The 13,769-nt window shown below is 41.4% G+C and overlaps 1 protein-coding gene across 41 annotated transcripts in view; it reads left to right on the top strand.

The window, feature by feature from the left end:
• The window catches only part of DLG2 (discs large MAGUK scaffold protein 2), a 2,335,250-nt gene that overhangs the window by 2,106,481 nt on the left and 215,000 nt on the right, over window positions 1–13,769 (top strand). Inside the window, exon 1 of one of the 41 annotated variants that reach the window (XM_086384649.1) lies at window positions 5,480–8,667. The exons of the other annotated variants lie outside the window; for them this stretch is intronic. The gene's annotated coding sequence lies outside the window, so the exon portion shown is untranslated. Of the gene's footprint in view, window positions 1–5,479; window positions 8,668–13,769 lie in introns of those variants that run through there. 41 annotated transcript variants of the gene reach the window in all.

Here is a 13,769-nt window from a genome sequence, read left to right as displayed (position 1 = left end):
CTTTGTCCGTGGAATTTCCTCTGTCCAAGAATACTGGAGTGCATTGCCATTTCCTCCTCAGGGGATCTTCCCAACCCAGGGATTGAACCTACATCTCTTGCGTCTCCTGCATAAGTAGGCATATTCTTTACCACTGAGCCACCTGGGAAAGCATCTTAGGGGAAAAGAAATCTGACCTTGATTGTATTGACCTCCTGCCATCCAACATGGCAATAGGTGCCTGAGACATAACAGACTTTCCATGAATATTCATGAAATGAAGAAATTCCTCCATCACTAATTTTCAGTCTGAGATAACTTTGGCAAACAGAGGGGTTGAAGTTTGTCTTTACTAAGGTTTCCCAGTTTACAGCAAAACAGTGAACATGAATTAGATTATAGGGGACCAGATAATGATAAGACAGAAAGCAAACTTTTATATTTATAGCTTTTTCCTTCTGGTTTTCTCTTTCTGAAGGGGATACACACACCCATCAAATTTATATTAGTGATGTATATGATTTATCAGTATAGTCCAGTTTCTCTCTGTGTATGTTTATGTGTGGGCACATTTATAAATAAGCCCACCATTTCTATAAACTATCTTATGATCACTGGAAACTCAACGAACAGATAGTGTTCATTAACACTCTTCAGGTTGGCCCATCTTGCCAAGTCATTCAGTCGCTCTATATCTCCTTTGGTCCACAAGCCATTTCCCTCCTGAATGCTTAAAGCTTTGCTTCTTTCTTTGAAGGGAACTAGCATTTACTAAGGGCTTTGGCAATATTCCAGATATTTAACCGAGGTGATCTCATTTAATCCTCAGATGTTTGCACAAATCCACAGGTCCTGAACCCAGAAGAAAAGGGATCAAGTCAAAAACAAGTCAAGAATTTAGTGAAATAGAAAATCTTCACCAAGAAAGAAGGAGAGGGAAAGACTAAGAAAAAGTCTGAATTTTGTGGAATTCAGTTATGAGTGAATATTGTTAAATTCTCATACAAATTTGTCACATAGGATTATACCAAATTAATTTGTTGATAATAAGATGAGTTATGACCATTAGCATAAGCAATTTATGTATGAGCAGGGAGGTGCCTTGTCAGCTGATTGAGAGAAAAGCTTTCTTCTTCCCATCACCAAATGTGGCTACATATCATGAGTTTTCTTTTTTTAATTTAAGAACTGGTTTTATTTATCTTATTTTTGGTTGTGCTGGGTCTTCCTTGCTGCGCAGGCTTTTCTGTAGTTGCGGTGAGCAGGGGGGTACTCTCTCATTGCAGTGCACAGGCTTTTCCTTGCAGTGGCTTCTCTTGTAAAGCACAGGCTCTAGGGCATGTAGGCCTCAGCAGTCGTGGCTCCCCAGCTCTAGAGAACAGGCTCGGTAGTTGTGGCACACAGGCTTAGTTGCTCCATGGCATATGGGATCTTCCCAGACCAGGGATCAAACCCATGTCTCCTGGTAAAGAATCTAGGATTCTTTACCACTGAACCACCAGGGAAGCCCCCATGATGGATTTTCTTGCTTGATGAAAAAGGGCAGCATTCAAGCAGTTGTTGCCAGATTTTTACATTTCATAGACCAGAAATGCTTCAGGACAAACTTTTATAGGCCAACAGAATTACCAACTTTTTATCTTGCCAAAAAGAAAGGATGTTATGAAATAAGACAAAAAAAACACACTATTCTCATTGTCAAAAGTGAAAGGCACTCAGTCATGTCCAACTCTTTGCCACCCCATGGACTGTCCATGGAATTCTCAAGGCCAGAATACTGGAGTGGGTAGCCTTTCCCTTTTCCAGGGGATCTTCCCAACCCAGGGATCAAACCCAGCTCTCCCACATTGCAGGCAGATTCTTTACCAGCTGAGCCACAAAGAAAGCCCAAGAACACTGGAGTGGGTAGCCTATCCCTTCTCCAGGGGATCTTCTCCACCCAGGAATCAAACCGGGGTCTCCCGCCTTACAGGTGGATTCTTTACCAACTGAGCTATCAGGGAAGCCAAAAATAAAAAGGCAACTTAAAAAAAAAAAATTAAAAAAAAAAAGGCAACTTAATAGAAAAAAACAATAAGAAAAAACAGAGTAGAAAAGACATAATCTCATAATAAAGGAAGGTCATTTTAGCTTGATGAAAAATCACTGCATGCTACCGGCAGAGCTGCCTCCTAGCTTCTGGTAGTTCCTAGTCTTTTGGTCTCCATTTTTCCTCTTTGCCTATCTGTGCCCCGGTTTCCCCATTTTTTTTTTTTTTTGATTGAAGGATAATTGCTTTACAGAATTTTGTTGTTTTCTGTTGAACCTCAACATGAATCAGCCACAGGTATATATATATCCCCTCCCTTTTTAACCTCCCTCCCATCTCCCTCCCCATCCCACCCCTCTAGGCTGATACAGAGCCCCTGTTTGAGTTTCCTGAGCCATACAGCTAATTCCCGTTGGCTATCTATTTTACATATGGTAATGTAAGTTTCCATGTTACTCTGTCCATACATCTCAACCTCTCCTCCCCTCTCCCCATGTCCGTAAGTCTATTCTCTATGTCTGTTTCTCCACTGCTGCCCTGCAAATAAATTCTTCAGAATCATTTTTCTAGATCCATATATGTACGTTAGAATACGATGTTTATCTTTCTTTTTCTGACTCACTTCACTCTGTATAATAGGTTCTAGGTTCATCCACCTCATTAGGACTGACTCAAATGCGTTCCTTTTTATGGCTGAGTAATATTCCATTATGTATATGAACCACAACTTCTTTATCCATTCATCTGTCGATGGGAATCTAGGTTGCTTCCATGTTCTAACTATTGTAGATAGTGCTGCAGTGAACAATGGGATACATGTGTCTTTTTCAACCCCAGTTTCCTGAGGGTATATGCCTAAGAGTGGAATTGCTGGGTCATATGGTGGTTTTATTCCTAGTTTTTTCAGGAATCTCCATACCATCTTCCATAGTGGCTGTATCAATTTACATTACCACCAACAGTGCAAGAGCGTTCCCTTTTCTCTATACCCTGTCCAGCATTTATTGTTTGTAGACTTTTTGATGATGGCCATTCTGACTGGTATAAGATGATATCTCATTGTAGTTTTAATTTGCATTTTTCTAATAATGAGCAATGTTGAGCATCTTTTCATGTGTTTGTTAGCCATCTGTATGTCTTCTTTGGAGAAACGTCTGTTTAGGTCTTTTTCCCACTTTTTGATTAGGTGGTTTGTTTTTCTGGTATTGAGTTGTATGAGCTGCTTGTATATTTTGAAAATTAATCCTTTGTCAGTTGTTTCATTTGCTATTATTTTCTCCCATTCTGAGGGTTGTCTTTTCACCTTGCTTATAGTTTCCTTTGCTGTGCAAAAGCTTTTAAGTTTAATCAGGCCCACTTGTTTACTTTTGTTTTTATTTCCATTACTCTAGGAGGTGGGTCTCCCCCTTTTATAAGGATACCAGTAAGTCCCATTGGTTGAGGGAGCCACCCTATTCCAGTTTGACTTCTTAACTAATTACATCTGAGACAATTCTGTTTACAAATAAGGTCACATTCTGAGGTATTGGGTGGGGGTTAAGACTTCAACCTATGAGTTTGTGGTGGGGAATACAAGTTAACCCATACCACAAACCAAACTCATAGAACTGTTGTTTGTCAGAGTCATTCAGGAGAGGCTGAATACATTAAAGATATAGTAAAGTGCCAGGGGCCATAAGGGTTGTTTGTTTTTTAAGAAATTTATCATCCTAGGTGAAAGGGGAGCCACGGAAGGGAGCTGAATCGGGAGTACTAGAGTCTGAATTTTGTTTTGCTGTGTAGACAATGATTTGTAGCAAGCCCATAGTCAAAGCAAAACAAACAATTAAGAGGTAATGGCATAGATACATGTGAGAGATGATAGTGGTAAAGGCTACAGAGCAGAAGTAAGGATGAAGAAAAGATCTGGGATATACTTTGAACACAGAATTAACAGCATTTGCTGATGAATAAGATGTGGGATATAAAGATTTATTTTAAAAGAACTAAGAGTGACTCCCGGGTTTTTGACCAGAGCAACTTGGTGAATGATTTTGCCATCTTAAAAAAAGGTACATATTAGGAGTACAGTAAATATGGGAGGGGTGGGACCCACAGCTTTAGTTTTGGACACTTTGAATATGAAAGCCTATTAGACAGTCAAGTGGAGATGCTCTGATGTGGGATGCACTGGATATGAAAGTCTAGCATTCAGGGCACAGGCCAGGGCTAGAGATCTACATGTGGTAGTTTTTAATCCAGAGATGGCATTACGTAAGCCTCAATACTGGAAGTTGTGGCCTAGGGAATGAGTGTAATGAGAGAGATTAATGATGAGCCCTGGGACACAAGAAACTTAAAAGATCAGAAAGTGGAGAAGGACTCAGCAGAGGAGACTGAGAAGGATGGATTAAGGAGGTGGGAGGGAAACCATGGGGGTCTCAGGAACCAAGTTTAAAAAGTGGTTGACTCAAGGAAGATAAGAGTTACTGTGTCAAAGAGCTGTGAAGACATCAAGTAAACTCTGGCCATTGCTTCTCTTGGTGAGCATGTCATTATTTGCCTTAAAAGCAACTCTGGTGGAATGGTCAAGGTGAAACTGGAGTGAAGTAAGTTAAGGAGAGAACAGGATATGAAGATGTAAAAACACTGGGAACAGACACTTCTATTTTATGTTCTCTGTTCTCTCAGTCTCTTAGAAGCAGTAGATATAATAGCTAAGAGAGCAGACTCTGCAGTCTTAGACTTCAGTCATTATTCTGACTGTGCCATTTATTATCAAGTCATGTAACCTCTCCAATCACCAAGTCCTCATCTACAAATTAGAGATAATAGTACAGCCCACTTCAAAATGTTATGAAGGTTGAATGAGCGATGCAAGTAAAGTTTAACCCATCACTGGCACATAATGTGTCAGTAAATAGCACTGTCACTAATATGCACAAGTACTGGCACAGCTTCCAGGCACCATACAGTTCATTATGTCTGGGAGAAATCGGTGGCATGGGGTGGTAGTTATGATGGAATACGTGTTACCTGATGCGAAGAGCTGACTCATTTGAAAAGACCCTGGTGTTGGGAAAGATTGAAGGCAGGAGGAGAAGGGGACGACAGAGGATGAGATGGTTAGATGGCATCACTGACTCAATGGACATGAGTTTGGGTAAACTCTGGGAGTTGGTGGTGGACAGGGAGGCCTGGCATGCTGCGGTTCATGGGGTTGCAAAGAGTCGGACACGACTGAGCGACTGAACTGACAAGGGAAAGAACAGTGTGTTATAATTTAAAAACTGTATGAAAACTCATCTATAGTGATTTTTCATGGATGTGTCATAATGGTTGAATAGCCAGGCAGCAGGGGGAAAATGGTTCTAGAAGGGATTTGGGGGGATCATGGTAGACCAAGAAGCTGAAAATAATGGAAAGATTTAGAGTAGACCAAGCCATATCAGGCCATGTGTAGATTGTTGTTGTTGTTAAGTCGCTCAGTCGTGTCTAGTTCTTTGTGACCCCATGGACTGCAGCACCCCAGACTTCCCTGTCCTTTACCATCTCCCAGAACTTGCTTAAACTCCTGTCCATTGAATGGGTGATGCCATCCAACCATCTCATCCTCTGTTACCCCTTCTCCTCCTGCCTTCAATCTTTCCCAGCATTAGAGTCTTTTCCAATGAGTCGGCTCTTGGCATCAGGTGGCCAGAGTATTGGAGCTTCAGCTTCAATATCAGTCCTTCCAATGAATATTTGATTTCCTCTAGGATTGACTGGTTTGTTCTGCTTTCAGTCCAAGGGATTCTCAGGAGTCTTCCCACATAATAATATTTGAAGTAACCCTTTATCTTATAATCACAGTTACCATTTATTCTTTACTACACATGGTGTTTATACATGTTTAGAAATTCAAGTCCCTCTCCCCCGAGCTCCTGATTATGTTGCATACCTCTTATCCTACAGTGTCCAGTATTATGGTCATGAGAAGAGTGGGCACCTCATCTACTTGTATTCCATATCCTCTAGTAATATGCTTAGAGGATAAAACAGAGAGAATGGTGCATACATTAGTAAATTAAGTTGGCTACTCAGACACTCTTTAGAAACAGAGCTAAGGAAATCTCTCATATTATACCTGAATAGCCTGGAAGATTATAGCATCACCTTGTCCCACAGAGGGCTAACACTGATGTCCCTCAGGGAACATTGATTGCATGCCTTGGAGATAGTAATCTCTTATATGGATAAGTTCACCAGGTTGGGATCTGACAGGTGACCAAATCATGGCTTGTACTAAATTAGGACAGGAATTTGCAGTGGAACTTTAGAGACAGGACCTTTTTATTGCTTGGCATGGCTTGACCCAATGGCAGTAGACGTAGAGCCCTGTTGTTATGTGGCAGGTGCCTGTCTGAAGCGGGCAGAGGGAGCCAGGTTGGTCTCCCTGTGGATATCCAATGTGCGGTTATGTGTGCTTTCCTGGGCTGGTGAGCTCATCTGACTAAAGGCGGAAGTGAAGCGGAGGAGAAGCCAGGGAGATGAACAGGTAGCCCAGAACAGGGCCCCCGGGCCTGCCACTCAGGCAGAAAGCCCTCATGTTCCTGGGGACACTCTTCAGTCTGGGTGATAGATCTGTCTGGTGTCGTTTCCACTTTTTCACAGGCTGGCAGATTCACAGTCTTAACAGAATGTGTGTGTGTGTGTGTGTGCGCGCGTGCGTGCATACACGCGTGCATGCACTTAGTTGTTCAGTTGTGTCTGACTCTTTGCGACCCCATGGACTGTAGCCCGCCAGGCTTCTCTGTCCACGGGATTCTTCAGGCAAGAACACTGGAGTGGGTAGCCATTCTCTTCTCACAGGATCTTCCCGATCCAGGGATTTAACCCAAACGTCCTGCATTGGAGGTGGATTCTTTACCTTCTGAGCCATCACAGAAGCCCTCTTAACAGAATACTCCTTGGAAAATAGTTTACATGGGAAAAGACAGTTTAAAGAGAAATGAGACAGAAATCCATTTTCCAACAAGAAGTATGGTAAGAATAATAACCAGTACTTTTGGGAGTATGCATTATAACCAGGCACTGCATTTTCTTCTTCTTGATTGTTTTGTTTGGTTGGTTTTTGTTTGTTTGTTTTTTTCAGGCACTATGTTTTCTTGATGTATTTAATCGTGCAAGGTAAACATTAACATATCCATTTTTACAGATAAAGCACCCATGATGCTATAAATCAGTGACAAAGCTAGGGTGTAAGCATAAGGCTCTTGGGTCCCTAAACCTATGTTCTTTCTCTAATTTCTACTAAAGGCCATAGTGAGTAAACCTGCTCACATGCCCATCTGCCCCTACAGTTGAATGTGAAACACTACTTGGGATGGGAGGATATGTTTAAGACCGTGGGCTCTGGAACCAGGTTGCCTGGAGTCGATTCCAGCCCTGTCACTTAGCGGCTGGTATCCTACTCAGATGTGTTAACCTCTCTGAATCTCAGGTTTTTTTTTCATCTGAAATATGTTGTTCGTGATAATACCTACCTCATAGAAATATTTTGAAGATTAAATAAAGATTAAATGAGCCTGAGCACTAAAACTAACTGCCTGGCATATGAGAAGTGCTCAATAATAGCTATTATTATCAAAACATGATTTCTGGTGTTGATACTCAGTGAACCTAGAGAAGTTATACTGACCTTGTCAGTGAGGAAACAGCTCAGATACTGCTCCTCTGTGCTGCCTGCCTGTTAATGATTTTTGGCCAATCAATGGGACTGTTTCTGATTTCTGCCCTTCTCCCCGTTTTCAGGGCTTCTTTGCTCTAGAGGTAGCACAGTAGGATAGAAATGCAGTTTTAACATCAGAAGACCTGGGTTTGGGGTCAGGCTGGAATCGTACTTGGAAACCGTGTGACCTGCGCAAGTCATTCTCTCTCTCTCTTCCTTACGGACTCCTCATCTGCACAGCGGGCAGCTTGAACTCCCGAACCTCTAGGGCCTCTTAACAGCTTCCATTTCTAGAAGCACTGGACAGAGTCACTTAACTTCTCTGATGGCTCATTTACACTGTAGCACTGCTGAACTCTCCTTGTTGTTGAGGGGCTCTGCAGAGCCCTTCTCTCAGGGAGAGCAAAGTGTTTGGTGTGCTGTGATGGGCTGTGCAGATATGAGTGCTGGTCTTTACAGAACTGTTAAGAGAATTGAACCTGAGTACTATGCCTTGTCGTGTAGGCATCGGAGACTCACGGGCTTTCCTCCACATTTTGCCATGGTTGCCTACCCTCACTGGGTTGGGTGGATCCACCTTAACAAGGTGTGGGGGAACTCGAGTGGAGGATGGGGGTGCTGTACGGATGGTGGGAAAGCATCTTATTGGTTCGTGCTGGTACATCCCAAACACCAATTACTGTCACTGCTTTTAAGGCTGATATATTTATCAGGATGAGTTACAAGGAAATATATGTACCCAGGGAGAGAGGATGCTGCGTGGTCACCCCCTGTGATGTAAAATATGAGAGTCTAGGAGGGGCTGTTTTATAATTCATCAGGTTTCGCTAGTGAGTTCTGCCGGAGTCTTAGTTATAAAGGCAAGTGTGAACTGGACGGCAGACAGGAGAACCTGGCACCAACGAGACGGAGAAGCTGCCTTTGGTGCCTTCTGCCTCCTCCCTGCTTTGTTCCAATAATTTTGTGCTCGGTAAGTTCCCCGGCTTTGCAGCTAATCGTTGTTGAATAAGCTTGGCAAATGAATCTGTAGTTTGAAATATGCACTTGCTGTCAGAAGTGTGTGTCAGTGTTTGGGCTTCTGACAAATTCCACAGTTCTATTTAATGAGCAAAATAGCTTAAAAGATGAAACAAAAGCCGACAAATCAATTATTCACCTTGATCCTTGGAAGGCTGCTTTCTTTGGTTGCTAAAGTTTCTCAGGTTTCATTCTGTCAGTTTCATTTGTTGGGTGAGCTTTGAAAAGAACAAGTCTCTTTGTCACGAAATTGTTTTGCCTAGCTGCCAAAAGGAGGTATGTACAGGGCGGTTTGTCCATCCCTACCCCCCAGCTTACCCTCCCCAGCAGTCGGTGATTCTTAAAACACAGTTTGCCTGGTAACCAGCTCCGATAGAGCTGAACCTATGCAAGGCAAGATTCAAATTGCAATCTTTTGTGTGAACAGAACTGAGGGGCTGTGAATAATTGTCATTGTGGAGATTATTGTGAAACTCAGTATGGTGGTAGTCCCTGTGTTTTTGCCGGAATGGGATCAGAATGTGAGCAGATTTGCATTTGGCGTGCCTGTTGGTGATGTGGGAGAAGGAGGGGAAAAAACAGACTGGATCGTTATGGAAAGAGCTATACAACCCACCCGCAGGACAGACGAATGCAGAGAGCAGGACCGTTGTATTTGTGTAACTTGGGACTGTTTTCTCTAGTTTCCTGTTCCCATTAATAATTACCTGAAGCTGCGTTTTGGTCCGCATCTGGGTACACTCCAGATCCTGGCTCCGGGCAGGGTGAGCGCTAACTCCTGGTCAGCTAGCTGTAGGCAGTCATTTCCTCCTCAGAAGGAAAGAAGGGAGACCTGTACCATCGCGGACTCCTTTCTGCCGTGTTGTTTGCCTCTGTCCAAATCTCATGGAAACCACAGCTTGATGTACTTTTTTTTTTTTTTTTTTTGCAGTAGCAGATTTAACTGTGGTGTCATATGGCGTATTATGTATGGAAAGGAATAGCAAGACATTTTTCTGAATGTTTCAAGTGTGTCTGGCTTGTTGACATTTGCTTTATTTCACTGGCAAGGAGCTACTGTCTTCTGGACCCATAACGGTTTGTCTGTCCAAAGCATTTACTTTATGCATAATTGCACTTTCTCTTTAGATGTGGAATCTGTAGATCTGAAAAGAAATGTCCTCTTTATCCTCAAGGAAAGCAACTCGTTTTAGCATTGCCTTGATAAAAAGTACGCATCCTCCCCCTCAGCATGCTTTTTGTTTTTTCCTGATAAATATTTTGGTCACCAGTACCACTGTACTTCAAATAAAGTTGTTTCTCCATTCCTAGCACACTTTCTGATTGCACCAAAACCCAAAACTTGGCAAATTTGGAATATGGAATGTACCTTTTTTTTCAGGAACACATTTTCCAGGCATACTTCTTTTGTCCATAAATAGCTTTTCCATATTTTCCATTTCTCTGAATAAGTTCTGCTCAAAGAGCAGAGGAGTGATGTATTGTGGTTGGCACTTAGGGGTGTGTAACCTGAGACTCGGTTTCTAATTTACAAACGGCTGCCCCACAAGGGGTCTGTAAAATGTTTTTTTGTCTTATGTTCAGTTCAAAACCTCCGGAGTACAGCAGTAATGATCAAGATAGGAAATTCAGCAAATTATTGCAGGTATAAACCAATATCTGTATTTGATGGTTTGATCAGCACACTATGCTTTGTAAAGATCAGGACACATAGCTGAATGTTCCTAAAAGTGTTAATGTATCTTAATGCCAAGAACATGGCTGTAAAGTACCTTTGCAATATATTGTACATTGAATTTTACTGTACTGTATTTTTAAAAATCTCCTACCAGAGCCCCTGGTTTACTTTGCAGCAGTATCTGGGTTTTGATTCAGTGTGGTTTTATGGAGAAATAAGCAAATGAACTAATTTCCATAAACTGAGTTTCTTCTCATTTGGTGGTGATTTTTTCATCTCCACCCACCAGGAATCAGCTCCTTTAATAGCAACAAAAGAAAATTTAGCTTGAGTTATTCTCAATTAAATTTACAGGAAGACAAATATGGACTATAATAAGAACCTTCTGAGAGAGCACATACACACCAAAAAACTTGTCTCTTAAAAAAGGGTTAAAAGCCAAAGAGGTATGAACATTTTGCCTGCATGACACATGATTTCTGAGAAAGGTTGTAGGGGGTAGAAAGGGGAGAGGTTTACAGGAGCTGTTCTGAGACCTGGCTTCAGCAGCTAGCAAATGGAAAGGGCAGGGGCTTTGTGTCACTGTGGTCGCCACCTCACTCTCCTTATCTGTAAAATGGGGTCAGGGAGGTCAGGAAGATGATGCCAGAAAGGTGATGTTGTGTACATGTTACCAACAGTACACTCTTTGATACAAAGGGGACCCAGTGAGAGGTAGTCATTATGGTTAGATGTCAAATTTTGTAAAATATATGTTCATTTTGATGTTGATTTTGAAAGACATATGCACATTAAAAAGGAAGATTATAAAAATTTTCTTGTTAGCAAGATATACTTCTGTCAGATGATTTTTTTGTTTTATTTTGGAAACCTAGTAAACATAATTATTACCTTTCAGTTCCCATTTCACTGATTCTTAGAATGATATCTAATGTCTTTACATACTTATTCAAAGAATAAACTTGATTTCAAATGTGGAGCATGGCGGTAAGCTGATGCCAGATAATGTATCATAGCCTTCTAAGTTATTTACCAAACAATGAATAGGCCATAATTCTGACCCTGACATTGCATTAAACTACTAATTATAACAGTAGGTATCATTTATTATACCAGACACTGCGCTGTATGTTTTACCTGCTTCTTCTCATGTACTCCACATCATGACTCCACTGAGTAGGTACTATCTTGCTTCTCAATATCAAATTAGGAAATGAGATTAGAGAAAAGTTTATTTAAATACTGATTTAAATTGGCTTATGGCAATGGAGAAATAGACATAGAGAACAGACTTATGGACACGGGGAGAGGGGAGGAGAGGGTGAGATATATGGAGAGAGGAACATGGAAATTTACATTACCATATGTAAAATAGCCAATGGGAATTTGCTGTGGCTCAGGAAACTCAAACAGGGGCTCTGTGTCAACCTGGAGGGTTGGGATGGGGATGGAGGTTCAAAAGGGAGGGGATATATGTATACCTATGGCTGATTCATGTTGAGGTTTGACAGAAAACAAGAAAATTCTGTAAAGCAAGTATCCTTCAATTAAAAAAAAAATTAGTTAAAAAAATAAATTGTCTTATGGCAGCACTTAGAATTTGAACTCACACATGTCTGCTTCTAGAATCTATACTGTAACCACCTTGGTAAGAAGATTCAGTAGGACTTGCCTAGTGCTACATGACTCCGTTTTGGAATCTTGGCCCTATAACTGCCTTGACTCCTCCCCATGTATTTAACCCTCTGTCAGAATTCAGGGGGTATAAAAAATGAAGTCGGAGACTTTCATTACTCTCATTTTTGGTCTGTGCTAACTAATCAAGGTCACATTTTCCTGAGCCATCTTTATAGTTCTCACCAAAGTATAAAATTTAGTATTAAAAGGCATGGAATTTTAGAAGTTCAAATATCTAACAAATTCAAGATAAGATCTAAAAGTTACTCTGAATTAATATTGTCCTTTGACCTGGACAGCATTCCTCTGACTTGAGAGGAGTCTCTGATGCAAGAGGCTGGGTCCATTTGGAGCTTGCTTTCTAGCCCATATTCGGGGTGAATAGGATCCCAGAATTTCTTCCCTAAACAATCCTGAGCCCATTTCCAAGGGTCGTACTGTGTGCCCACCCCTGGGTGTGAGGAAATCCGTGCATTTGCTACTGGCATGGGGTTAGGGGTGAGGCCGGGAGTAGTATTTTGTTGATCATCACTGGACTTGGGATAGCCACACGTCCGCACAAAAGGCCTTTTGTGGTGCAGGAAGGAACTATCGAAAAGAAGAGGGGCTGGCCCAGGTCCGGGGGCTTTGACTTGTTTTTTGCTTTTTTAAAAAATGTATTGTTTAAAAATGTACTTGTTTTTAATTGGAGGGTAATTGCTTTACAATGTTGTGTTGGTTTCTGCCATACTGTACTTGTATTCTTACCTTGGGCCCCCGGAATGTTAGGAATAGTCCTACGCTGCACTGAAGAATGTTTACCTGTACTTCAGAGGAGTGAAGCTAAAACTCCAGTGGGTTGGTTTTGTGGGGCTTTCATTTTTGCTTTTGACCTTTCCCCATTAAACCAAAAGAAGTCATTTGAACAAGAAAGTGGTCAAATCTATGGAGATCTCAGACTAAAAGCTTTTCAAGTTCCATTTTGGAATTGACTGCAACGTGATCCATCAAGGCCAGACATTGGTCTTTTTTCTAGTTCAGAGGCATAGACTGACTTTGGAAGGTGACGTTAGGGTCAGCTGGATTAAAACTGCCATTTGTCCATATGCCATTTGAAACTGTAGCTGCTCTGAGAGTTCGTGCTAATTTCGGGTGCCCCCCCCATTAAAAAAAAATCAAAAACTTTGTTTTGGGATATAGCCAAATGTTGTGATAGTTCCAAGTGACCGGGGAAGGGACTCAGCCATACATATACATGTATCCATTCTCCCCTGAATTCCCCTCCCATCCTGGCTGCCACATAACATTGAGCAGAGTTCCTTGTGCTATACAGTAGGTCCTTGTCGCTTATCCATTTTATTTTATTTTATTTATTTATTTTTATCCATTTTAAATATAGCAGTGTGTACATGCCCATCCCAAACCTGGGACATATTTTCTACTACCAAATCTGGCAACCTTTTCCTTAGCTATAAAGCACGGCTGTTGGGAAAACAAAAATGAGACAACTCGTGTCCTGGTAAACAGCTATTCCCTCATCCACGTAAAAGCATCTAGCACAGTAAAAACTCAGCACGTAGTATGCCTACATCAAATGTTCCCCCAGTCTGAAAATACAGAAGTTAAACTTATGATTCTCTGATGACTAATGTCTGTGTCACATTTGACAAGTAGAAATAGGACAAAACAAAATTTGTCATTTAACTTCTGAATTAAAAACT

The sequence above is a fragment of the Bos grunniens genome, chromosome 29 (genome assembly GCF_055505025.1).
Source record: "Bos grunniens cultivar Pamir isolate PY7600 chromosome 29, Bosgru_T2T1.0, whole genome shotgun sequence".
In the NCBI taxonomy this organism is placed as follows: domain Eukaryota; kingdom Metazoa; phylum Chordata; class Mammalia; order Artiodactyla; family Bovidae; genus Bos; species Bos grunniens.
The sequence above is the reverse complement of the archived record's forward strand: the minus strand, read 5'-3'. Positions and strand labels throughout refer to the sequence as shown.